This window comes from Hemiscyllium ocellatum, chromosome 41 (genome assembly GCF_020745735.1).
Source record: "Hemiscyllium ocellatum isolate sHemOce1 chromosome 41, sHemOce1.pat.X.cur, whole genome shotgun sequence".
NCBI classification, from domain to species: Eukaryota; Metazoa; Chordata; class Chondrichthyes; order Orectolobiformes; family Hemiscylliidae; genus Hemiscyllium; species Hemiscyllium ocellatum.
The window spans coordinates 1958439-1983268 of record NC_083441.1 but is presented as its reverse complement, the minus strand read 5'-3'; the positions used below and the strand labels follow the sequence as shown (position 1 = coordinate 1983268).

Sequence of the window (24830 nt, the reverse complement as noted above, 5' to 3'; positions counted from 1 at the left end):
TGTGTCCGTTATCCTGTGCGTCTCAATCTGTGAGTGAGATGTGTGTCTGTTATGCTGTGCGTCTCAATCTGTGAGTGAAATGTGTGTCTGTTATCCTGTGCGTCTCACTGAGGGGTGTGAGTGAGATGTGTGTCTGTTATCCTGTGTGTTTCACGAGATGTGTGTCTACTATCCTGTGTGTCTCACTGAGGGTAAGTGAGATGTGTGTCTGTTGTCCTGTGCATCTCACTGAGTGTGAGTGCGATGTGTGACTGATATCCAGGGCGTCTCAGTCAATGAGTGAGAGAGATGTGTGTCTACTATCCTGTGCGTCTCACTGTGAGTGAGTCAGATGTGTGTCTGTTATCCTGTGTGTCTGTTATCCTGGGCGTCTCACGAGATGTGTGTCTACAGTCGTGTGCGTCTCACTCACTTAGTGTGATGTGTGTCTGTTAACCCCTGTGTTTCCCTGTGACTGAGTCAGATGTGTGTCTGTTATCCTGTGCGTCTCACCGGTGAGTGAGTGAGATGTGCATCTGTTATCCTGAGTCTCTGTTATCCTGAGTCTCTGTTATCCTGCGTGTCTGTTATCCTGCGTCTCTATTATCCTGCGTTTCTGTTATCCTGAGGGTCTCAGTCAGTGAGTGATAGAGATATGTGTCTGTTTCTGTCTGCGTCTCACGAGATGTGTTTCCACTATCCATTGTGTCTCACAGAAAGTGAGAGAGACGTGTGTCTGTTATCCTGTGCGTTTCACTCAGTAAGTGAGTGAGTTCTGTGTCTGTTATACTGTGCGTCTCAGTCAGTGAGTCGAATGTGTGTCTGTTATCCTGTACATCTCACAGAGAGTGAGATGTGTGTCTGTTATCCTGCGTGGCTCACTCGGTGAGTGAGTGTAATGTGTGCCTGTTATGCTGTGCGTCTCACCCGGTGAGTCAGATGTGTGCTTGTTATCGTGTGCGTCTCGCTGAGAGTGAGTGAGAGAGATGTGTGTCTGTTATCCTGTGCGTCTCACCCGGTGAGTCAGATGTGTGCTTGTTATCGTGTGCGTCTCGCTGAGAGTGAGTGAGAGAGATGTGTGTCTGTTATCCTGTGCTTCTCGCTGAGAGTGAGTGAGAGAGTGAGTGAGGAGATGTGCGTCTGTTACCCTGTGCGTCTGTTGCCCTGTGCGTCTCACTGAGGTGAGTGAGTCAGATGTGTGCCTATTATCCTGTACGTCTCACTCAGTGCATCAGCTGTGTGTCTGTTATCCTGTGCGTCTTGCTGAGAGTGAGTGAGTGAGATGTCTGTCTATTATCCTGTGCGTCTCACTCAGTGAGGTGAGATTAGTGTCTGTTATCCTGTGCGTCATACTGAGGTGAGTGAGTGAGATGTGTGTCTGTTATCCTGTGCGTCTAAATCAGTGAGTGAAACGTGTGTCTGTTATCCTGTGCGTCTCACTGAGAGTGAGTGAGATGTGTGTCTGTTATCCTGTGCGTCTCACTGACGTGAGATGTGTGTCTGTCAACCTGTACGTCTCACTGACGTGAATGAGATGTGTGTCTGTTATCCTGTGCATCTCAATTGGTGAGTGAGATGTGTGACTGTCAACCTGTGCGTCTCACTGACGTGAGTGAGATGTGTGTCTGTTATCCTGTGCATCTTAATCAGTGAGTGAGATGTGTGTCCGTTATCCTGTGCGTCTCAATCTGTGAGTGAGATGTGTGTCATGCTGTGCGTCTCAATCTGTGAGTGAGATGTGTGTCTGTTATCCTGTGTGTCTAAATCAGTGAGTGAGATGTGTGTCTGTTATCCTGTGTGTCCATATCAGTGAGTGAGATGTGTGTCTGTTACCCTGTGCGTCATACAGAGGTGAGTGAGTGAAATGTGTGTCTGTTATCCTGTGCGTCTCAATCAGTGAATGAGATGTCTGTCTATTATCCTGTGCGTCTCACTGAAGTGAGTGAGTGAGATGTGTATCTGTTATCCTGTGCGTCTCACCCAGTGAGTGAGATGTGTGCCTGTTATCCTGTGCGTCATACAGAGGTGAGTGAGTGAAATGTGTGTCTGTTATCCTGTGCGTCTCAATCAGTGAATGAGATGTCTGTCTATTATCCTGTGCGTCTCACTGAAGTGAGTGAGTGAGATGTGTATCTGTTATCCTGTGCGTCTCACCCAGTGAGTGAGATGTGTGCCTGTTATCCTGTGCGTCATACTGAGGTGAGTGAGTGAGATGTGTGTCTGTTATCCTGTGCGTCTAAATCAGTGAGTGAAACGTGTGTCTGTTATCCTGTGCGTATCACTGAGAGTCAGTGATATGTGTGTCTGTTCTCCTGTGCGTCTCACCCAGTGAGTGAGATGTGTGTCTGTTATCCCGTGCGTCTCACTGAGGTGAGAGAGAGATGTGTGTCTGTTATCCTGTGCGTCTCACCCAGTGAGTGAGATGTGTGTCCGTTATCCTGTGCGTCTCAATCTGTGAGTGAAATGTGTGTCTGTTATCCTGTGCGTCTCACTGAGGGGTGTGAGTGAGATGTGTGTCTGTTATCCTGTGTGTTTCACGAGATGTGTGTCTACTATCCTGTGTGTCTCACTGAGGGTAAGTGAGATGTGTGTCTGTTGTCCTGTGCATCTCACTGAGTGTGAGTGCGATGTGTGACTGATATCCAGGGCGTCTCAGTCAATGAGTGAGAGAGATGTGTGTCTACTATCCTGTGCGTCTCACTGTGAGTGAGTCAGATGTGTGTCTGTTATCCTGTGTGTCTGTTATCCTGGGCGTCTCACGAGATGTGTGTCTACAGTCGTGTGCGTCTCACTCACTTAGTGTGATGTGTGTCTGTTAACCCCTGTGTTTCCCTGTGACTGAGTCAGATGTGTGTCTGTTATCCTGTGCGTCTCACCGGTGAGTGAGTGAGATGTGCATCTGTTATCCTGAGTCTCTGTTATCCTGCGTGTCTGTTATCCTGCGTCTCTATTATCCTGCGTTTCTGTTATCCTGAGGGTCTCAGTCAGTGAGTGATAGAGATATGTGTCTGTTTCTGTCTGCGTCTCACGAGATGTGTTTCCACTATCCATTGTGTCTCACAGAAAGTGAGAGAGACGTGTGTCTGTTATCCTGTGCGTTTCACTCAGTAAGTGAGTGAGTTCTGTGTCTGTTATACTGTGCGTCTCAGTCAGTGAGTCGAATGTGTGTCTGTTATCCTGTACATCTCACAGAGAGTGAGATGTGTGTCTGTTATCCTGCGTGGCTCACTCGGTGAGTGAGTGTAATGTGTGCCTGTTATGCTGTGCGTCTCACCCGGTGAGTCAGATGTGTGCTTGTTATCGTGTGCGTCTCGCTGAGAGTGAGTGAGAGAGATGTGTGTCTGTTATCCTGTGCGTCTCACCCGGTGAGTCAGATGTGTGCTTGTTATCGTGTGCGTCTCGCTGAGAGTGAGTGAGAGAGATGTGTGTCTGTTATCCTGTGCTTCTCGCTGAGAGTGAGTGAGAGAGTGAGTGAGGAGATGTGCGTCTGTTACCCTGTGCGTCTGTTGCCCTGTGCGTCTCACTGAGGTGAGTGAGTCAGATGTGTGCCTATTATCCTGTACGTCTCACTCAGTGCATCAGCTGTGTGTCTGTTATCCTGTGCGTCTTGCTGAGAGTGAGTGAGTGAGATGTCTGTCTATTATCCTGTGCGTCTCACTCAGTGAGGTGAGATTAGTGTCTGTTATCCTGTGCGTCATACTGAGGTGAGTGAGTGAGATGTGTGTCTGTTATCCTGTGCGTCTAAATCAGTGAGTGAAACGTGTGTCTGTTATCCTGTGCGTCTCACTGAGAGTGAGTGAGATGTGTGTCTGTTATCCTGTGCGTCTCACTGACGTGAGATGTGTGTCTGTCAACCTGTACGTCTCACTGACGTGAATGAGATGTGTGTCTGTTATCCTGTGCATCTCAATTGGTGAGTGAGATGTGTGACTGTCAACCTGTGCGTCTCACTGACGTGAGTGAGATGTGTGTCTGTTATCCTGTGCATCTTAATCAGTGAGTGAGATGTGTGTCCGTTATCCTGTGCGTCTCAATCTGTGAGTGAGATGTGTGTCATGCTGTGCGTCTCAATCTGTGAGTGAGATGTGTGTCTGTTATCCTGTGTGTCTAAATCAGTGAGTGAGATGTGTGTCTGTTATCCTGTGTGTCCATATCAGTGAGTGAGATGTGTGTCTGTTACCCTGTGCGTCATACAGAGGTGAGTGAGTGAAATGTGTGTCTGTTATCCTGTGCGTCTCAATCAGTGAATGAGATGTCTGTCTATTATCCTGTGCGTCTCACTGAAGTGAGTGAGTGAGATGTGTATCTGTTATCCTGTGCGTCTCACCCAGTGAGTGAGATGTGTGCCTGTTATCCTGTGCGTCATACAGAGGTGAGTGAGTGAAATGTGTGTCTGTTATCCTGTGCGTCTCAGTGAATGAGTGAGATGTGTGTCTGTTATCCTGTGCGTCTCACTCAGTGAGTGAGTCAGATGTGTGTCTGTTATCCTGTGCGTCCGAATCAGTGAGGGAGATTAGATTAGATTAGACTTAGTGTGGAAACAGGCCTTTCGGCCCAACAAGTCCACACCGACCCGCCGAAGCGAAACCCACCCATACCCCTACATTACCCCTTACCTAACACTATGGGCAATTTAGCATGGCCAATTCACCTGACCCGCACATCTTTGGACTGTGGGAGGAAACCGGAGCACCCGGAGGAAACCCACGCAGACACGGGGAGAACGTGCAAACTCCACACAGTCAGTCGCCTGAGTCGGAAATTGAACCCGGGTCTTCAGGCGCTGTGAGGCAGCAGTGCTAACCACTGTGCCACCGTGCCGCCCACGTGTGTCTGTTATCCTGTGCATCTCACTGAGATGTGTGTCTGTTATCCTGTGCATCTCACTGAGAGTGAGTGAGATGTGTGTCTGTTATCCTGTGCGTCCAAATCAGTGAGTGAGATGTGTGTTTCTTATCCTGTGTGTCTCACTCAGTGAATGAGATGTGTGTCTGTTATCCTGTGCGTCTGCCTGAGTGAATCATACATCTGTCTGTTAACCTGTACATCTTACTCGGTGAGTGATTGAGATGTGTGTCTGTTCTCCTGTGCGTCTCACTCAGTGAGTGGGAGAGATGTGTGTCTCTTATCCTGTGCCCCTCACTGACAGTAGTTGAGATGTGTGTCTGTTATCCTGTGCGTCTCACTCGCTGAGTGAGATTGATATGTGTTTGTTATCCTGTGCGTCTCAGTGAGATGTGTGTCTGTTGTCTAGTGAGTCTCAGTGAGTGAGTGAGATGTATGTCTCTTATGCTGTGCGTCTTACTGAGTGAGTGAGAGAGGTGTGTGTCTGTTATCCTGTGCGTCTCACTCGATGAGTGAGTCAGATGTGTGTCTTTTATCCTGTGCGTCTCACTGAGAGTGAGTGAGATGTGTCTTGGTCTGTGCACAGAGTTGCCTGGCCCCTTGTCGCCGTATTTTCTATCGACCTCCTGTTACTGTCTGAACCAGATGTCTCTCTTGTGGGATTCGTACCAGTCGCCCAAGGGAGCGGAGCAAACCGGGACACGAGACCGCTTCTCAATTGGGAACGGGATGCGCCTTCCCAGTGTCCAGGGCCAGCCACTCCCCCCGGCGATGGAAGAACATCCCGGGCAGCCCCTAATTGTGAGAAACTAAGCTCACATACTTCAATAATTTCAGTCCGAGACAAAATCTGAATCAGTAGTGTCCTTTGTTTAACTCTTGCAAGAGGGTGTGAAGCCCATTGTCTGTCTCTGTACACACCGAATTCAACGAATACTCGATATTTATATAATTTGGTTCCTATTTTTTAAATTTTATTTGTCCCCCCCGCCCCCGTTTATATCCTCCACTTCCCTAAGACCAGTACCTACTACTCCTGTTTATCTCTTGTCTTATCCGGCCCTGTCTGTGACAAAGTGCTTATTTCTGGCCTCACAAGGCCGTTTGACCTCATCCTGCTGTGGATTATTGTTAGGCATATCCTTGCCTGACCATTATCTACTCCCTCCATCTGCTCCTTTCCCCACAGTACCTTATCACTAAGCCCTTTTACTTGGGGTTTGTTCCTGTGTTTCTGTAAAAGTGGGAAACAGATGTTTATACCTACTGTTTATACAGGCGTATCTAGTTTAACTGCCTCTCTTCACAGCATCTTATCTAGTGCCTGTATTTCTACCATTGTTTTGCAGTCCCGTTTCTTTCTTGCATACATTTTTAGCTAATACAAAAAAACGATTATGCATTTCCTCCACATAGTTTCCATTCTTGTTGACTCAGCTCTTGGATGAAACAATTGCACACTGGTGTCAGTTCATTTACTTTGTATAAGCAATTATAATTGCAGAAGTAACACGAATTTACCTATATCCCACATATATCCAAATAGCAGAGGGGAGAGAAGATATGAGATCAGAGAATGCCACAAATGACGCTAACAGAAAGGGAAGAAATCAGAGAACATAACAGGCAAAGAGTTTAGAATCCTGGCAGTGTGGAAACAGGCTACTCAGCCCAAAACGTCAAGACCAACTGTCCAAAAAGCATCCCACCCATACTTGCTCTGCTCCTGTAGCCCTGGAACCCTGCATTTCCCACGGCAAATGCACTTCAGCCAGCCCCCATGTGGGCAATTTAGCATAGCTGACCCATCTAACCTGCACATCTTTGGCCTGTAGGAGGAAACCCACATAGGAAAGGGGAGACGCAGAATAGAATCCTGGTCCCTTGTGCTGTGAGGCACCAGTGCTAACCACTGAGCCACCATGCCACCCCTAAAAGAAATATTAAGTCCAGATGGCTGTAAAATGCCTAGTCTCAAAATGAGATGTTGTTCCCTCAATTTGTGCTATGATTTACTGGAATATTCACTGCCGCATGCTGAGAAAAGATGAGTGGGCATGCGAGCAGGACACTGTGAAAATGACCAGTGATGGGAAGTTTAGGGTTATCCTTGCAAATGGCAGAGAGGTTCTGCAAAGCTGTGACCAAGTCTGTGGTCAGTTTTTCCATTGCAGAATAGGCCCCATTGGGTGTGATGAATGTAGTACATAGGATTGGAGGAGGTACAGGCGAAATGCTACTTCATCTGGAACGACTGTTCAGTCCATTAGATAGTGAGCAGGGAGGACGTGAAAGGGTAGGCTTTGCACATTTTGTGGTTATATTGGAAGGTGCCGTGGGAAGAGGGGGTGGTGTTGGTGATATCAAAGTTTTCACCGACCCGCAACAAGCTCAGAAAAAATATTTGAATTGTCGAAAATCAATCTTTATTTTATCATGCATGGGGCGTGGTCCTATAAACATATATTGTTCAATATGGCGTATCAGCTGCATGACAATTGACCTTGTGTTATAAATTCCCCGCTGCCCCACTAGCTGCCTGAAGAGGGAGCAGTGCTCTGAAAGCTAGTACATCCAAATAAATCTGGTGTTGTGCGATTTTTAACTTTGTTCACCCCAGTCCAACACCGGCACCTCCACATCACAACTATATACATATTGGAAGCAAATACCAAAGAGTCATTCGAGTTATGGTCTTTTATAATAAAAATCATAGGAATTTCTATGCATGACTTTTACTTTTAGTAATAAGTGCAGTTATGATAAAACACCTTGCTGCTAAGAAATAAATGGAGATAAATCTTTACAGCTACTAAGTATAGTTATAGAATCCCTACACTGTGGAAGCAGGCCATTTGGTCCAACAAGTCCACATTGACCCTCTGAAAAGTAACCCGCCCAGACCCATTTGCCTAGTTTAGATCAGAGTGGTGCTGGAAAAGCACAGTAGGTCAGGCAGCATCCGAGGAGCAGGAAAAATCAATGTTTTGGGCAAAAGTCCTTCACCCTATTACTCTACATTTCCTCTGACTAATGCACCGAACCCACATGGCCCTGTACATCTTTGAATTGTGGAAGGATTGTTCAGGTGACAGAAACTGTGTGTTCCTTCCCAGGGATTCAAGCCACAAAGGCCTGTACTCACTCAGGCTCATGGATTATGACCACAAGATGTTTGCTTGACAAACAAGTTGTTGCTTTAAAATGCTTACTGCTCTCTGTTTTTGGTAAAATACATTTATGGTTTGTAATTATACATTTTTATCCTAAAACTATTTTGTCCTTTGTGTCATCATTAAGCTATTCCATCTGGCCAAGTAGACAGTTTTATTCTTCCACGCTGGTTGTGTATTGGACTCGGGTGGCCGGGAGCAAATAGGCCACTGCAAAGTGCAGATGGCGAAAGGAATTTGATGGTGGTGTTCTTTTGCACTTTCCTGAACTGATGCAGAACGAACCTTTGAGTGCGGAGGGTGGTGAGGTGAAAGGTGAGGATCAGGGCTGTTGTGAGTGACGGGTAGGGGCAAGGGTGGAAGGAGTGGTGATAGGGCCCTCAAATGCACCTGACCTGTCAACCACAGTGGCCAGGAAACCATGGTCATGTCAGCAATGCTGCTCTGGGAGATGGCCTCATCCAAACGGATGCAACGGTGGCCAAGGAACTGGGAGAATGGGATTGGACCCTTGCAAGATGTACAGTGGGAAGAGCTGTAGTGCAGGTAGCTACAGCAGTCTGTGGCTGTGTGTTAGATAGCAGTTGCAACATGGTTGTGGAGTCCAGTTTTGACACACACCTTGTACAAGTTCAGCAGTGAAAGGGCTTTTAGGTGAATGGTTGGTGGGGTGCCTAGCCAATAAGTGGACGAAACGGGGTCGGTAAATCCCGATGGACTGTGAGGTAGACCAATCAGAAGAAGCGTTCAGCTAATGGACACGATCGCTGGACAATCAGAATGCGAAGGCGGGGTATAACATTTTGATGGACGGTTGAAAAGGCCAACTGGAGAACAGTAGGGCGGCACAATGGCGAATGTTGTCCAATCAGACCAATTGTTGGGTGGGCCGATGTCCGTTGACACGGGAAGGGCCCCAATCGGATGTTGCGATTGGACGGCATGTAACGGTGATAGGGAGAAAGAGACCAATGAGGGAGCGGGGTCGAAAACGCCGATCGGCTAGGAGGTCTGATTAGCATTTAAAGATGGACGAGGCTGCTGACCATTAGAAAGCAGGGGGCGGGGCGGTACGGGGGATGACCATGCGAGCCGCCCAATCAGAGGGGGTAGAGAGGGTGGCGGTGACCATCAGGGGTGTTGCCAGGGTGAGGAGGAATGACGGGCCTCCCGACCAATAGAAGGCGTCGCCGCCGCGCACTGAGTTAATTTTGAACAACAACGGTGGCAAAGGTAACGAATGGACGAGAGGTGGAGACAGTGAGAAGGTAATGTGTGTCTGTCATATTGTGTGCTTCTCTGAGCGAGGGGGATATGTGTCTGTTGTATTATGTCCTTCACTCAGTTACTGAGATGTCTGTGTGTTATATCGTGTGTTTCACTGAGTGAGATGTGTGCATGTTATATTGTTTCACTAAGTGAGTGAGTTGTAGTCTGTTACATTGTGTTTCATTGAGTAAGTAAGTGAGTGAGAACTGAGTCTGTTATATTGTGTGGTTCACTGAGTGAGATGTGTGTCTGTTGTGTGTTTCAATGAATGAGATGTGTGTCGATAATATGTATGTTTCACTGAGTCAGGCAGTGAGATGTGTTTTACTGAGTGTGATGTTTGTCTGTTATTTTGTTTGTTTCATTGAGTGAGATGTATCTGTTATATTGCGTGTTTCGCTGAGTGAGATGTGTGTCGTGTATGAGTGAATAAGTGAGATGTGTTTCTGTTATATTGTGTTTCGCTGAGTGGGTGGGATGTGTGTCTGTTACATTGTGTGTAGCACTGAGTGAGCTATGTGTCTTATATTGTGCGTTGCACTCATTGAGTGAGATGTGTGTCGATAATATTGTATGTATCACTGAGTCAGGGAGTGAGATGTGTTTCTGTTATATTGTGTGTTTCACTGAGTGAGATGTGTCTGTTTATGTTGTGTGCGTGTCTGAGTGAGATGTGTGTCTCTTATATTGTGTGTTTCACTGTGTGAGAGAGATAGGTGTCTATTAGATTGCATGTTTCACTGAGTGACTGAGTGAGTGAGTGAGATGTGTGAGTCTTATTTTGTACGTTTCACAGAGTGAGGTGTCTGCCTGGTGTATTGTGCTTCACTGAGTGAGTTGTGCCTGTTATATTGTGTATTTCATTGAGTGAGATGTGTGTCTGTTATTGTGTGGTTCTGAGTAAGTGAGTGAAATGTGTGTGTTTGTTATATTGTGTGTTTCAGTGAGTGAATGTGATGTGCGCCTGTTATATTGAGTGATCCACTGAGTGAGAGAGATGTGTGTCCTTTAGATTGTGTGCTTCACTGAGTGAGAGAGATGTGTATCTGTTAGATTGCGTGTTTCACCGAGTGAGTGAGATGTGTCTGTTAGATTGTGTTTCACTGAGCCAGTGAATGTGTCTCTGTTGTAATGTGTGTTTCACTGGGTGAGTGAGATGTCTGTCTGTTACATTGTGTTTTCCTGAGTGAGTGAGAATGTGCCTTACATTGTGCTTCACTGGGTGTCTGTTATATTGTGTGTTTCATTGAGTGCTTGAGATGTGTGTCTGTTATATTGTGTATTTCACTGAGTGAGATGTGTCAGTTGCATTGTGTTTCACTGAGTGAAGTGTGTCTGTTATATTGTGTGTTTCATTGAGTTGTGTCTGCAATATTGTGTTAAAAATAACACAACACCAGGTCCAATAGGTTTAATTGGAAGCACACTAGCTTTTGGAACATCGCTCCTTCATCAGGTGGTAGTGGAGGGCACAATCCTAACACAGAATTTATAGCAAAAATTTACAGTGTGATGTAACTGAAATTACACATTGAAAAATTCATTGTCTGTTAGAACTGTCTGTTAGAATACCATGATAGTTTCACTTCTTTCATGTGTAAATCACAAAACCTTTTTTTTAAATCTTTTTTTCTCTGACCAAAGAACACACCCGTGAATTAAACACACTGATCAGAACTTTGGATCCAGTCCTTCTGAGTTCCCTACGCACCCTCATCCCATGTACTTCAATACTCTGACCAACAAAAGAAAGCATACGAAACACCTTCTTCACTATCCTATCTACCTACAACTCCACTTTTCAAGGAGCTATGAACCTGCACTCCAAGGTCTCTTTGTACGATAACACTCCCTAGGACCTTACCATAAAATGTATAAGTCCTGCTAAGATTTGCTTTCCCAAAATGCAGCACCTCACATTGATCTGAATTAAACTCCATCTACCACTTCTCAGCCCATTGGCCCATCTGGTCCAGATCCTGTTATAGTCTGTGGTAACCCTCTTCGCTGTCCAATTTTGATGTCATCTGCAAACTTACTAAATGTACTTCTTATGCTCACTTCCAAATCATTTATGTAAATGACAAAAATTAGAGGACCCAGCACCGATCATTGTGGCACTCCACTGGTCACAGGCCTCGTGTGTGGAAAAACAACCCTCCACCACCACCCTCTGTCTTCGACCTTTTGAGCCAGTTCTGTATCCAAATAGCTAGTTCTCCCTGTATTCCATGAGATCTAACCTTGCTAATCAGTCTCCCTTGTTGAAGGCCTTACTGAAGTCCATATAGATCACATCTACTGCCCTATACTCATCAATCCTCTTTGTTAGTTCTTCAAAAAACTCAATCAAGTTTGTGAGACATGATTGCCCACGCACAAAGCCATGTTGACTCAGTAATCAGTCCTGAGTGTGACGCGTGTCTGTTTATATTGTGTGTTTCACTGAGTGAGTGAGTGAGTGAGATGTGTATCTGTTTTATTGTGTGTTTGACTGAGTAAGATATGTTTCTGTAAAAGAACATAGAACAACACAGTGCAGAACGGGCTCTTCGGCATTCAAGGTTGTGCCAATCTGTGTACTATTCTCAGCTCGTCCCCCCTGCACTATCCCAAAATCAGACTCTAGATTAGAGTGAGGCTGGAAGAGCACAGCAGTTCAGGCACCATCCGAGGAGCAGGAAAATCTACATTTCAGGCAAAAGTCCTTCATCCGGAATGCCCGAAACATCGATTTTTCTGCTCCTTGGATGCTCCCTGAACTGGTGTGCTTTTCCAGCACCACTCTAATCTAGAATCTGGTTTCTAGCATCTGCAGTCCTTGTTTTTGCCTACTATCCCAAAATCATCCGTGTGCTTATCTAAGGATTGTTTAAATCTCCCTACTGTGGCTGAGTTGACTACATTAGCAGGGAGGGCATTCCACACCCTTATCACTCTCTGCGTAAAGAACCTGCCTCTGACATCTGTCTCAAATCTATCACACCTCAATTTGTAGTTATGCACCCTCGTACATGCTGACATCACCATCCTAGGTAAAAGGGTAGACAGTGAAAGTCTATCTAATCCTCTGATCATCTTGTATGTCTCTATGAAATCCCCTCTTAGCCGCCTTCTTGCCAATGAGAATGGGTTGAAGTCTCTCAGCCTTTCCTCATAAGATCTTCCCTCCAGACTAGGCAACATCCTGGTAAATTTCCTCTGCACCTTTTCCAATATTTCCACATTCATCCCGAAATATGGGGACTAGAACAGTACACAATATTCCAAGTGTGGCCGCACCAGTGTTTTGTCCAGTTGCATCATGATATTGCAGCTCCGAAACTCAATCCGTCTACGAATGAAACCTAACACCTTCTTAACAGCACTATCCACCTGGGTGCCAACATTCAGGGATCTATGTATATGGATTTCAAGATCCCTCTGCACATCGCATGACCAAGAATCTTTCCATCGACCCAGTACTCTGCCTTCCTGTTATTCTTCCCAAAGTGCATCACCTCATATTTAGCTGCATTGAACTCCATTTGCCCCCTCTCAGTCAATTTTGCAGTTTATCCAAACCCCCCTGCAACCTGTAACATTCTTTCACACTGTCCACTACTACTCCACCGACTTTAGTGTTGTCTGCTAATTTACTGATCCATCCACCGATGCCTGCGTCTAAGTCACTTATAAAAATGACAAACAGCAGTGGTCCAAAACAAATCCTTGTGGCACACCACTAGTAACCGGACTCCAGGCTGAATATTTTTCATCAACCAACACTCGCTGCCTTCTTTCAGAAAGCCAGTTTCTAATCCAAACTGCTAAATCGCCCTCAATTCCATGGCTCTGCATTTTCTCCAACAGCTTACCATGTGGAACCTTATCAAAGGCTTTACTGAACTCCATGTATACCACGTCAACTGCCCATCCTCATCTACATGCTTGGTCACCTTCTCAAAAACTCAATGAGGTTTGTGAGACACGCCCTGCCCTTGACCAAACAATGTTGACTATCTGAAATCAAATTGTTGCTTGCTACATGATTATAATTCTTATCTCTTTTAATCCTTTCTAAAACCTTTCCTACAACAGAACTCAGGCTCACTGGTATTTAATTACCTGGGTCATCTCTACTGCCTTTCTTGACCAAGGACACCACATTTGCAATCCTCCAGGCCTCTGATACCAAACCTGTAGACAATGACGATCAAATATCAAAGCCAAAGGCTCTGCTATCTGCACCCTGGCTACCCAGAGAAACCTCGGATCAATCCCATCCTGCCCAGGGGACTTGTCTATTAATAACATCTGTTCGTAACTAACCTCGATTCTTTCAAGTCTAATATCTTGTACCTTATTCTTCTCCTCTACAATATTCTCTGTTTCCTGAGTGAAACCATTGGTCAGGTTTTGCTCCTTCTCAAGAGGGTATATCCATGTACTGAAGAAAAATGTTTTCTTGTGCACAATTGCTATGATATCCCAATCCCATGTTCCCAGCCATGACCTGAATTCATCTGCCTTACTTGTCAGGCCTCTTGCATTGAAATAAATGCAGTTTAATTCTTCAGTCCTACTTTATTCTCTGTTTTTCTCCTGCCTAGTTTGACTGTTTAATTTGTCACTTTCCCCAATTGCACCAGCCTCAGACTGATCACTTTACTCACTATCTCTCTGGATCCTACATTCCCTCTTTTTCTAAATCCTCACGGGTGGGTGCAGCAAATAGCTCAGCCAACAGATTAGTCCCCAGCCAATTCGGATGTAACCCGTCCTTATACAGGTCATTTTTATCCCAGAATTGATTCCAATCATCTAAAAGTATTTATATTTCTCTCCTGCACTAGTGCTTCAGCAATACATCCATCTGCTCTATCCTCATATTATTGCTATCACTAGCATATAGCACTTGGGATAATCCCGATGTTGTTTCTCTCAAGGGCTTAATCTTTAACTTTTTCCTTATAATTTCCTATATCCTCTCCTCAGAGCCTCCTCCTTTCCTCTTTCTCTGTTGTTGCTTCTAATGTGTATCACGACCTCCCGCATGTATCTCTCTGCTTGAAGAATATTCTGAGCCTCTCTGACCCTGGCCCCCGGATGGAAAAGCATCATTCTGATCTCTGGTTAACTAGCCAATGATCAGCCAAGCCATGACTTTGTTGCTAAAATTGGGAGCTGACTGTGCAAATTGACTGCCTTGTCTCCCCTATTAAAACAGTGACAGCACTCATTGCATGTCTGTTCAAGCTTCTAAGATGTTCAGGCATTCCAGAAGATGTCACTTATTTCCTTTAATTCTGCACCTTTCATGTGATGTCACTTCTCAGCAGCTCACTCTGCTTTTTTCTCTCTTTCCTATTTTGTCTCTACGCGCCTGGCAACTCCACCTTGCTTCATGTACCTGATTATTCTGTCCCCCTCTCTGATCTCTCGCTCTCTCTGATCTCTGTCTCTTCCTCTCGCCTCACCTACCCTCACACACACACACCTTCTCCCTTCTCAGTTATTCCCAAAGTCTATCCTTTTCTCAAGTTTTTTTCCCCACTCTGACTCTGACTTGTGCTGTTTATATGTATCACCACCTGAGAACAGTCTTTCACATTTCCACCTTCATACCATTGCTGCTGTCTCATGGTTGAGTTGGGTAGCTCAGTTAGCTTTGCTGGCTGGCTTGCGCCATAGAATGATGGCAACAATGAAGGTTATCTAAAGCTGAGGTAAAAACCATAAGAGATAATATGACACGTGGGCCTTTTAGCCTCTAAAGCCAGCTCTGCTAATCAATAAGCTCATAACTGTTCCAATATTCATCACAGCCACTTTGCAGTGTTTTCTTGATCAATAATTGATCCATCTCAGACTTATATGCAGACAATGATTAGATTAGATTAGATTAGATTAGATTACTTACAGTGTGGAAACAGGCCCTTCGGCCCAACAAGTCCACACCGACCCGCCGAAGCGCAACCCACCCATACCCCATTCCTACATTTACCCCTTACCTAACACTATGGGCAATTTAGCCTATCCAATTCACCTGACCCACACATCTTTGGACTGTGGGAGGAAACCGGAGCACCCGGAGGAAACCCACGCAGACACGGGGAGAACGTGCAAACTCCACACAGTCAGTCGCCTGAGGCGGGAATTGAACCCGGGTCTCTGGCGCTGTGAGGCAGCAGTGCCAAACACTGCGGAAATCTAGCAGTGATATCTGAGGACTGAGGCAATTGACTTCCAACAGCCAGGAGCATCTTCCTGAATGCCGGGCATGATTCCAACTTAAGGAAAGCATTCCCTCTGATTCCCACTGACTCTAGGTGGGCTGTGATTCCTTGATTCTAAACTCATTCAAATACTGCCTTGCTCTGAAAGGTCGTCAATTTCACCTTACCTCGTAGTTTCCCATCATTTGCTATGACGTCAAGTTGAATGATCAAAGCCAGTGATTAGGGTTGGAAAGCAAACTCTTGCTGTCCTGATGATGCTTGCATTCACCTAAATAACTTGATACATCCCCAATAGATTTGGAGACACAATATTAGCACAGTTGTTCGTAAAGTATGTATTTGTTAAATAAGATCTCAAATTTTACCACTTTAACTTGCAAATGGGTGATATTTAAACACTTGGCAGTTAGGGACTTGTTTCTACTGTCTACACATAGACAATAAGCTACTAAGGTATATTCAGGGACAGATCATTCGTTGAAATTTTACTGGCATGTTTCAGACTCGATGGCGACTGATGACCCAGCAGTTCGGCTTCACAGGAAACATTTCTAACAATCAGGCAACTCCTTAAGAGCAGGAATGTTCAACCGTCTGGGAAGAAGGGTGAGGTGAACGGGGACAAGCATTGACAGGTTGCCAGGGAGGTGACTGGAGGAAGGGACAAGGAGACATCTCACGGCAAAAGAGAACGCGAGATACAGAAAGAGAAAATAGTTGTGGAATAAGAAGAAAGACAGGAGCAGAGGGAGAAGGGTGTTACTGAGCGAGAAAGATTGAGATGCAGCGAGAGGAGAAACGGGATGGGAGGAGAGCAGTATAAATGTGGACAGAATGAAGCGTGCCAGGAAATGAAAATGCCACAGGGAAAGATTCAGAGAAAGAAACAGGAAAAATGAGAGAAATATGATCAGGGATTGATCCATCCCTGGAGAACTGAATGATTGATGTAATGAAGGATTCATCCAACATCATCAGAAGAGGTATGAATGATGGATGTGATTGGTGCATTTCCTGCATGACTGGGTGATTGATGTGATGAGGCATTAATCCATCACGACTGGAAGACTGAATGATCGATTTGATGGTGGTTTGATCCATTCACCTGGAGAAGTGGGTATCGATGTGGTTAACCTCCGAGATTCACAGGCTTTGAGACAGTATCTGAAAAAAAATCAGTCTTGAACCTTTGCAATGACATAGTAAGGCCAGCAGAGAGGGACATTGAATGGCTTAAAATACAATCAGGACAGAGAAGGAAAGATTCTGAGACTTGGATTCATTATGTTCTCATTCACTCATTCGAAGTATGCATCTCATTGCAGACAGAACCGGACACAAAAAGAGAGACACATACTCACGTAGAGCCATGCCTGCAGCCACACACACACAGTCAAAAACGTGGACACAGGCACAGGCACAAAATTAGATGCACAGACACACATAGTCACATATATGCTTCCTGCCAAGTCAAAAATGTGCCCCATGGGAGACAGAGCTGAAAATGTGTTGCTGGAAAAGCGCAGCAAGTCCGACAGCATCCAAAGAGCAGGAGAATCGACGTTTCGGGCATGAGCCCTTCTTCAGGAATGATCTCCTGCTCTTTGGATGCTGCCTGACCTGCTGCACTTTTCCAGCAACACATTTTCAGCTCTGATCTCCAGCATCTGCAGTCCTCACTTTCCCATGGGAGACAGAGCTGGTCGCTGGTGACACACAGTTGTTTATCCCTAAGTATAAGATGCACATCATTTGGTCTCTTTCAGTGATGTGGTCTAAAGCCATTCTTCAAAATATCTCCAGTTACAGAATCATAGAGTCATACTGCACGGAGACAGACTGGTTTGCACTAACTGGTCCATGCCGACCAAACAAAATCCATCAACGTTAAACCCATTTCTTTGTACTTGTCCCACATCCTTCTAAACCTTTCCTATCTATGTGTTTGTCGAAATGCCTTCTAGATGTTATTAATGTACCCGCCTCAGCATGTTCTGTTGCAGCTCATTCCATTTGCATACCACTCCCTGTGTAAAAAAAGTTGCCCAACAAGCTTCCTTTTATTCTTTCCTCTCAAAAACCGATGCCCTATATTGCTTGGTTCCCCAAACTTGGGAAAAGTACTGAATTTTTTTCAGTTTATTCATGCCTCTCATTATCATATCCACTTCTATAAGATTCCCCTCTCAACCTCCTATGCTCAAAGTAAAAAAGCTCAAACCTCTTCTGATAACTCAGATTCTTGGATCCAACATCCTTGGAAATTTCTTTTGCACTGTTTTCAGTTCAATAATATCCTTCCTATAGCAAGGAGACCAAAACTGAACATGTTCCGACAAACACCTCCTAAATAACATCCTGTACAACTGCAACACAACTTCCTAACTTCCATACTCAATGCCCTGACTGATAAAGGCCAGTGTGCCAAAAGCCTTCTTCATAGTGACTCCACTTTCAGAGAACCGTGCATCTGAACTCCAAGGTACCTCTGCTCCATTGCACTTCTTAAGGTCCTGCCATTCACCATGAAACTTCTACAATGATTTAACTTTCCAAGTGCAAGACTTCATACTTTTCAATATTAAACACCATTTGCATTTCTCAGCCCATTTCCTCAGCTAATCAAGGTTCTGCTGCAATTACCAACCATCTCCCTACAGCACATGATACTCCCTGGTTCAGTATCAGTTGCCAATTTTCTAATCACGCCTTGTACATTCTCATTCAAATCATTGATTTAGATAACAAACATCAATGGGCTCAGTACTAACCCTGGAATCACCCAATTAGTGACATGCCACCAGTCCGACAAGCATCCTTCCACTCTTCCACTCTGCTTCCTCCCATTAACCCACAATTTCTAGTCACTTCATCAAAGAAAGCTAAATACTCCTCTAACACACTGAACTCATCAATCAGTGGCCTCCATTTGCAGCAGCAGTGACAGGGCGCACAGCAGGAAGGACAGTAAGGGAAGTTTCCTTCTTAAAGACTTCCTGAATAGGTGGAGTCAAGGCTCAACAGAGTGGACCCAGACACTGGGCTTACTGAGCACATGAACTGATATATTCGGGTTGTGGTTAAACCTGAGATGTCACACATATCCTCCACCTCTGATGAAAAGCCTGTGTGGGGTGGCTTGGTAAAGTCAGGATTTGTTTTTCTATTATTCAATCTTTCTTGGCAATTGAGAACAGAGGGGCTGGAAGCTAGGTCAGTTGCATGCTCCTCTTACAGGATGTGTGATGTCAGGGTTACCGCTGTCATCCCTCCAACTGTCAGAAGCGCACTTAAAGCCAGCTCTTCATAGACCATGTTAGGGAATTGGAGCTAGAGCTGGATGAACTTTGGATCATTCTGGAGGCTGAGTGTTTAATAGCGAGGAATTATGGGGAGATAGCCACATTTAAAGTGCAGGATAAGTGTAGCTGAATGACCATCAGGAGAGGGAAAGGCAACAGGCAGGCAGTGAAGGGACAGCCCATGGCTGTTTCCCTCAATAATAAGTATATCGTTCTGGATACTGTTCGGGGTTAGGTTGGCAACCTATCAAGGAAAAGGCCAAGTTTCTGACACTGAGCCTGGCTCTGTGATTCAGAAGGGAAGCAGGAAGAATAGGAGAGCGTTAATGATAGGAGATTTAATGGTGAGAGAAATAGACAGGAGATTCTGTGATTGCAAGCAAGACTCCAATCTGGTATGTTGCCTCCCGGGTGCTATGGAAAATAAAGAGCATGGGAAGGGTTGAAGCATGAAGACCACTTGCAGTCTGTGGTCTGTGGAAGGCAAGATGAGATAAGAATAGAGGAATGCTCTTACACCAATTCGCAGATTAAGGTTAAGGCTTCAAGGTCACTATGGTAAGATGAGACAACAGTAAGAAGAGCTACTTTTCCCGTTAAGTGTTATTATGACAGGATATTGACCATAAATATTTGGGACATGGCATTAAAATATCTAATTAATAGTTAGTAGAGGCAGCTTGAGACAGGAGACTATTGTAAGAGATGGAATAGCTAAATATCTATCATGACAGGTTAGTCTGGAATGGAATATCACTGTAGCAGGGGTGATAATAAATATCCAACTGTGACATTAGAATAACATTAAGTAGAATGTACAACTAAAGAGATAATGGGAACTAACATCACTGGTTTATTGTGTAGCTAGAATGAGGTATTTTGATTCATATAGTTGGACATGCTGATAAGCTAACAGAAACATGATTTTAAAAGGTATAGACATCCACGGACCGTGAGGTTTAGGGGCATTCGAGAATTTGCTTTCTCAGTGTCACGTTTTTATTTGTTTGCAAATAAAAGACCTACTTCTTGAAGAACTCTCTGCGTCTCCTGCTAATTCTACATTTTCTCCACGACAGTGCCAGGGTCAGCGACATTTTGGATTGATCCTACAGGATTCATAAGGAGGAGGAAGAGCAGCCAGAAGTCATGGTACACCAGTGATATAGGTAGGGAAAGGGAGGATGACCTGAAACGAGAATACAGGGAGTTCAGTTGGAAGGTAGTAGGCAGCACGAGCAGAGTAGTAATCTCAGGATTGCTACTGATGCTGCTAGTGAGGCCAGGAAGAGACAGCGGGTGCAGCTGAAGCCGTGGCTGCAGGGTTGGTGTAGAAGGGAGGGCTTCAGATATGTGTCTCATTGGGATACCTTCTTTTGAAGGTGGCATCTGTAGAAGAAGGGCGGGTTGCACCTGAACTGGAGGGCCACCAATATCCTGGGCGGAAAGTTTGCTAAAGCTCTTTGGGAAGATTTAAAATAGATTGTTAAGGGGCTGGGAACCAGAACTACGGATCAGATGATGGATTAGGTCATGACCAGCTAGATGCCGTGTGCAGTGACTCTGAAGAGGGATAGGCACTTGATAGGGCAAATGTGCAGTAAGTGTGATGGGTTGAAGTATGTCTATTTTGGTTTAAGAACTATCAGGATTAAAGGCAACGAACTCAGGGCATGGATCAGTACTTGGAACTACGATGTTGTGGTCATTTAGAGACTTGGATATCACAAAGGCAGGAATGGTTATTGGATGATCCAGGGTTCAGATGTTTGACAAGGAGCAGCGAGGTGGGGATTGTGGCGGGAGTGGGAAGGTTGGGTGGAGGTAAAAGAGGTGGAGGAATGGCATTGCAATCAGGGGTAGTACCACTGCTGCATAATGGGAGGCATCGATGAGGGTTTGTCTTCAGAGTCAGTCTGTATGGAGGTCAGAAACAGGAACGAGACAGTAACTTTATTGGGAGTTTTCTACAGGCCCTGCAATAGCAGCAGAGATGCAAACGAGCATCTAATCATCGCCGAAACATCTAATCCAGAACTTGCAATGACCATTACTGAACTTGCTCTGTCCATATCTCTGAAAAGGCCACAACATCGCAGTCCCAGATACCAGCCCATGCTGCCAGTTTACCCAACTTATTCTGGATGCTCCTGGTGTTGAAGTAGACTCGCTTCAAACCACCTTCCTGCTTGCTGGTGAACTGCTGCAACCTTGAAACCATATTTCTGACCTCACTACTCTCAACTTCCTGGACAATGGGACTACAATTTAGGTTGACTTTCATTAGCAGAGGGATTGAGTTGAAGAACCGTGACATTATGCTACAGTTCTATAGAGCCCTGGTCCAACCACGCTTGGAATATTATATTCAGTTCTGATCGCCTCATTATAGGAATGATTTGGAAGCCTTAGACAGGTTGCAGAGATTTACCAGGGTGCAGCCTGGACTGGAGGATGTGGCTTATGAAGAAAGTTTGAGGGACCTCGGGCTTTTCTCATTTGGAGCGAAGAAGGATGAGAGGTGATTTAATAGAGGTTTACAAGATATTGAGAGGCAGAGACAGCCACAGACATTTTTTTTCCCTGGTTGGAAATGTCTATCATAAGGGGGTATAATTTACGCTGATTTGAAGAAGTTTAAGGGGAGATGTCAGCGGTAGGTTCTTTACACAGGTAGTGGTGGATACGTGGAATGCACTGCCAACAGTGGTAGTAGAGTCAGATATATTAGGGACATTTAAGCAACTCTTGGATAGGCACATGGGAGTTAGCACAGTGAAAGGTCTGTTAGTTAGTTTGATCTCAAGGGTATGATGAACAGCCGGCAGAGTATCGAAGGCCAAAATGCCTGAACTTTGTTACACTGTTCTATGTGTAACAAAGTTGTGAGGCATGATCTGCCATGCACAAAGCCATACTGACTATTCTTAATGAAAGCCTGTCTTTCCAAATGCTTGCATATCTTATCTCAGAATCTTCTCGAGTAACCTATCGACCACAGAAGTTAAGTTTACTGATCTGTTCCATCCAAGAATTTACTTCACAGCCCTTCTAAAAGAAGTGCACAACACTCACTATCCTCCCGTCTTCCTGAAGCGCACTCGTGGCTAACTGATGCAAAAATAACAGCCAGGGCTACCACAAATTCTTCGCTGTTAATTGGTTAATTGATGCCTTTGGAAACTATATTGTTTGCATTTGCAACTGCTTGTAAATTTGGCACTGGGCTATTTTCAGAAAAGTGTGCTATTGCCATTTTTGAATTTCTGCTTAATGTTTTTGTTTCCACAAAGTCACATCATGTGATGGACAGGTGAAATATAACAGTTTACGTGAGTATCTGACCAATAACTCATAAAACAGGTATTCATAATATTGAGACAACATCTCAGATACATTTTGCATATTCTAGATGCTCGGAGCTCATTGATCCTACAATAAATGAGTCATATCACAGAAAATGAATGCAGTTGTTTCAGCCTTTGGATATAATCTGATGTGCCGGGATCCTCAATCATCGATGAAGGAGATATTTGTGGGATATCCCCCTTCCTTTAGCTGTTTGATTTTCCATCTCCAGTCACAGCTGGAATTGTAGAAAAGAGCTTTGATCAGATACATTTGTATGGAAACAGTGTCGGTTCAAATGCAGCAAGACACAGAGAACAGTCAGGCTCGTGCTGACAAAATTGGACTTCGTCAGTTAATATTGGCAGGCACCTTTGTCAGAAAGAGTGAAGGCAACTTCGGCTTTCACAACACCGAATGGATCGTATCAGTTTAAAGTCATGACATTTCATGGGAAAAATGCGCCAGCCATATTTCAGAGACTAACTAATATGGTCATTGTTGCAGTACTCAACTGTTTCGTTTACACACATGGGAGGAACATTTACAACACTTATCAGATATGTTTGATCTACTTTGGAAGGGAGGCTTGGTGAAAAACCTGGTTAAAAGTGAATTTGTCAAAGCCCAATTCGCCTTCCTGGACCATGTATTGGACTCGGAAAAATACCCCCATAGGATGCAACAACAAAGCAAATTGGGCAGTTTCCCATAACATCGACAAAAAGAGCACTGAATTTTATCGAAAATTTGTTCCAAACTTTATCAATGTGGCTGCTTCTCTCACTGAATTGCTAAAGAAAGGCAAACGATCTCAGTGGACGGTGAACTGTCAGAAGGCATTTGACAGGCTGATGGCTGTGTTAAGCTGTGCCCTGGCATTCTCCACACCGATTATGCAAAACCATTCAAGATGCATATTGATGCAAATGATCTGGTTGTCAGTGCTGTGCTGTTGCAAGAAGATGAGGAGAAGATAGAAATACCTGTGAGGTATTTCTACAGGGAGTTGAACATTCATCAGCAGAAAGACTCGACTTTTGAGAAGCAGTCTTTAGCTTGGTGTTGGTATGATAACATATCAATGTTTGTTACCAGTGACGCATCTGAGACAATCATATGCACTGATCATAACCCATTGAAATTTAGGAGACTGTTTGGATGGAGCTTATTGTTACAGCTATTCAATTTTAAAATTGTGCATGTGGTAGGACAAGAAAAAATGATTGCCAACGCATTGTCAAGACTATAATGGGAAACAGAGACTTTCGGTGGCAGGAGTACAACAGACTGTAACCGAATGTAGTTGTGCATGTCTGCATGTTTATAGCCAATGTAACAGATAAGTGTGCTAAAGAGCCAACAAATTTTAAAGGGTTTTAAAACAATGGAATCCTTGGATATTGATGGTTCCTTTTTTTAAACGTGTGGAGCGTGTGATCAATCTGTTCCGTTCATAATGTATGCTGCCTTTTCCATTTCTTTTTCTGAGTGGGTGTAAATGACAGACACTGAAAAATCCTAAGATTGAAAGGCTTTAGCGCCAAGTTGTTTATAGCTAACAGATACTGCATCAGCCAGAAGATTTTCAACTTAAAAATAAACACTTGTCCAATTAAAGGGGAGTGACCAGTTCTCATATCTCAGCCAAATCTGATTTGGTTTGGTTTGGTTTTAGCAGTAGTGTGAAGAAAGGCTGCTGGACCCAGAATGCAGGTCCATGCTGATCTCTTTGACTTCTATTCTGGAAGAGCATGTTTGATTTTATCTTTTGTACCAAGGGTTGTTTATGTGGATTGGTACAGGTATCTGGAACAGCATCATTAATTTAGGATACATTATTCAGCGTTCTGTTTTCTGTTCTTTCTGTTACATTCAGTAATCTAGTAAATAAATTATTTTTTGTTCGACAGTAAGTGGCTTGACCAGCTGATTCTCTCCTGGAATACACACTTTACACTTGCTTAAAAGCACGAGCAACATTAGGGTCAGACCTACTTTCTTGAATTGCTTTTTGGGATCTGGCCTGGTCTATGATAGCATATAGACCAGGATAGAACGAGTGCAATGAGTGGTATAAACAGTTAACCTTAGGAAAAGATAACTGGGATGACAGATAGCATTGTAAATTGCTAAACTTTTGAGAAAATAAGCAATCACAGCTCCACAAAGTAACAGACAACATCCACTCAGTATGATGCAGCTAGTAAATGTCTGTAGAGGTTAATAACAGTGAGAGGGCAGTTAGGAAGTACCGAATGGAATGTTGCATAGACTCATTGTGTCATGGAATGTGTAAATGTCCAGTACTTCATGGGAAGGGTGGCGACCTGGAGTCTGTCACCATTATCTTCTTCGACGCTGCATGGGTAAGGAGCTCAGAATAAGGAGGACTTATACTGCTGCACACAGGTCTCAAGATTCTGCTTTAAAATCTCTATCTGACAGAGTTAAACAGCGCAGGAGCATGAGGAAGTGGAAAAAACCGTCCAAATTGACAGGGAATATATGTAAATACGAATACTGCATAAACGAGCAGGGAAAATATGGAAGTGGTAATACTGTACCAAATTGTAGGGGTGTTTCAACAATGGAATATTGCCTAAAATAATATAGTCCTGTGCAAGTGGGAATACAATCTCAAATAGCAGGAAACATACGGAAGTGGAAATACTAGTTAAAATAAAAGGAAT

General features: G+C 44.4%; 1 long non-coding RNA gene across 1 annotated transcript in view; it reads left to right on the top strand.

Moving 5' to 3' along the window:
* The window catches only part of LOC132834623 (uncharacterized), a 115135-nt gene extending 91155 nt beyond the window's left edge, over positions 1-23980 (top strand). Inside the window, exon 4 of the long non-coding RNA XR_009647230.1 lies at positions 22202-23980. This is a non-coding gene — a long non-coding RNA (uncharacterized LOC132834623). The remainder of the gene's footprint in view (positions 1-22201) is intronic.
* The last annotated feature ends 850 nt before the right edge of the window (positions 23981-24830 follow it).